Source organism: Colobus angolensis, unplaced genomic scaffold (genome assembly GCF_000951035.1).
Source record: "Colobus angolensis palliatus isolate OR3802 unplaced genomic scaffold, Cang.pa_1.0 Scaffold30, whole genome shotgun sequence".
Classification (NCBI taxonomy): Eukaryota; Metazoa; Chordata; class Mammalia; order Primates; family Cercopithecidae; genus Colobus; species Colobus angolensis.
The window spans coordinates 7,846,195-7,849,051 of record NW_012116266.1 but is presented as its reverse complement, the minus strand read 5'-3'; the positions used below and the strand labels follow the sequence as shown (position 1 = coordinate 7,849,051).

At 47.5% G+C, this 2,857-nt stretch overlaps 1 protein-coding gene across 1 annotated transcript in view; it reads right to left on the bottom strand.

The window, feature by feature from the left end:
- Positions 1 to 2,857, bottom strand: part of ALS2CR12 (amyotrophic lateral sclerosis 2 (juvenile) chromosome region, candidate 12) — a 52,686-nt gene that overhangs the window by 26,856 nt on the left and 22,973 nt on the right. The gene's annotated exons all lie outside the window — the stretch shown is intronic.

Here is a 2,857-nt window from a genome sequence, read left to right as displayed (position 1 = left end):
AAAAAAAAAACTGGACCCCTACCTTTCACCATATACAAAAATCAACTCAAGATGGAATAAAGATTTAAACGTAAGACCTCAAACTCTAAGAATCTTAGAAGAAAACCTAGGAAACACCATTCTAGACATTGGCCTTGGGAAAGAATTTATGACTAAGTCCTCAAAGCAACTGCAACAAAAACAAAAATTGACAAGTGGGACCTAATTAAACTAAAGAGCTTCTGCACAGTAAAAAAAAACAAAAAAAAACAAAAACAAAAAACAAAAAAACCATCAACAAAGTAAACAGGCAACCTACAAAAAAAGAGAAAATATTCACAAACTATGCATCTGACAAATGTCTAATATCCAGAATCTATAAGTAACTTAAACACTTGAACAAGCAAAAAACAACCCCATTAAAAAGTGGGCAAAAGACATGAAAAGACACTTCTCAAAAGAAGACAGAAGTTTGTTTTTGTTTTTCCAAAATGGCAGATTAGAGGCATTGCTAGCATACTTCTCCCACTTGGAAAAACAAACTAGTTGTAGAGATTCACACTGAACTTTTTTCAAGAAGCAATGCAGAAACTGAATAGGAAAACCAAAGGAATCTACAGACTCTTTGAAGGAAGCAGAAGGCTGCAGGTTACACTGTGATTCAGGTGAAGGACTGTGAGTTCCCAGAGTGTGAAAGGGAAGACTCACTCTGCATTACTCCTGGAATACACACCCCCACTGCGGACCCTGAAAGTCCAGACCATGGGAGAAGGCCCTAACCCTACTCAGCACAGGAACTGACTTGGGGAGGGATGTGGAATATAAAAGTGGGAGCAGTGGCAGGAAGATTCTTGCATGCACTCCCAGATTCCAGCACGGACAGAGGTAAGCCATTCCTTACTGTTCCTCACAGGGAACCCTGTGGAGGACAACTAAAAAGTTCAGGCAGTGGCTGCAGGTTGAAAGAAGTCTCCAACTGGGGTTCATGATATAACCTTAGGTGGGGATGAACTCCCTTGGCCAGGGCCAGGGTGGAGGAGAGTGAAAAGTGGGCTGCAGCCATGAGTGCAAGAGCTGCCAGTGTAGAACTAGGTGCCTGGCTTTGCAGTGGACAGGGAGGGGCTTGGCCTGAAAGCTACGGTTGCTATCTCTGCAGGGAACGTATATGACTCGGGACAGTTGCAAGTTCTGAGTGCAGGCTAACGGGAACTTAGCTTGCTGCTGCCAGTGGAACACTGTGGGAGTACATCTGTCTTTCCGAGTGTATGGGATCTGTGTGGGGCTCACAGCCACCTGCTTCTCCCCACTCCGCACAAACTCTTCTGTGCAGCAAATGCAGTAACACTGCCTTTTGGAACATCAACCCGGTGGCCTGAGAACCACTCCTGCCCCTTGACACCCACAGGGGCTGCTGCTTGCCCTGCACAGGGAGACTCAGAGTGCAAACCTACCTGAACCAATCCTCATCTGGCTTTGCCCTGTCACCTGCCCTGGTAGTTTAACACAAAGGACAGAAACTCTTGGGAGCTTAATAGCCCCACTCATTGCCTGAGAAACCAGAGTAACCCCTCTGGACAACATAAAGCAAGCAAAAATCCTATTGCTACTATTGCAGCTGGTTCTCTTTTGCAAGCACCGCCTCTTGGCTGGAGGCCAACCAACACAGTCCATTATAGCATCTCCTGGTAGAATAACAATGCGCCCAGGAAGAAGATGGCTATGTAATCTCAGCTATCACCACTGCCTGCACCACTCTGGCTAACCAGGAGGTGCTGAGTTTGTCCACAGGACCAGCTCATTACTACTAAAACCAGTGTTCAAGAAAGCCAACACACTAAGGCTATCAATAACCAAGGACTCTCACAGAGTCTATTACCCCGCCATGCCCATTAGAGCTGGTGCTGCTACCCACTGTTGGGAGACTCGAGGAGAGGTTACATCACTGGATCCCTTGCAGATGTTCCATAGCACCAGCTCAGAGTGTGGTACCTTCACTGGGCAGCTAGACCCAGAGACCCTGTTCCCTTAGGAGTGGGATCCCCCTGATCCTAGGGGAACAGGGAGTGCACCCCATCAAGAGAACACCCTGTGGGACAAAATAATCCAGATAGCAGGACTTGAGAACCAGATCTTTCTACTGGTGGGAAGTTTTTTTCAGCTGAGCTGGGCTTAGCAGGAAAAGTCTTCAGCTCTAACCCAACAGACAAGACAACCCTGGTGTGTGTGAAGGGTTCTGGAGAAGGGGATATATCCCCCCCAACCCATTGTCTACCACTGCAGGCACAGTTGGGGCTTCTCCCATAGGAGCTCAGTGTGAGCCACTATAGACAGCCTTTCTGGAAGACGTCAGGGTGACTGCATCCCCATAGGAGAGGCACCCTCCAGGTTCAGGCTTGTTAGAGAGATGGTCACAATTTCTCTCTATTTGGAACATCAAAATTCCTGCAGATGAAAAGAGGTGCCTGTCTGATCTGAAAAGCTGGAGCACTGAAACCGGAGTGTTTCTGAGAGGGATAACTTTCCTGCTAACCTGGCAGGGGAGCTGAGGTGGCTCCAACCCTCACCCCTGCTAAGACTTCAGTGCAACTCACTCCTCCAGCTACCTCTGTCAAGGCTGAGACCTCTGCCCATCATTGGGTATTGCATTTACCCATGTGCTTTAGCCACAGCTGATTCCTACCCAGGGACACCTCCCCTACTGGCCTGAAGCTGGAACCATCAAACTAGCAAATAAAATACTGGAGAAAAGGTTGGGTGCAGTGGCTCATGCCTGTAATCCCAGCACTTTGGAAGGTCAAGGTGGGCAGATCACAAGGTCAGGAGATCAAGATCACGGTGAAACCCCATCTCTACTAAAATACAAAAAAATTAGCTAGGC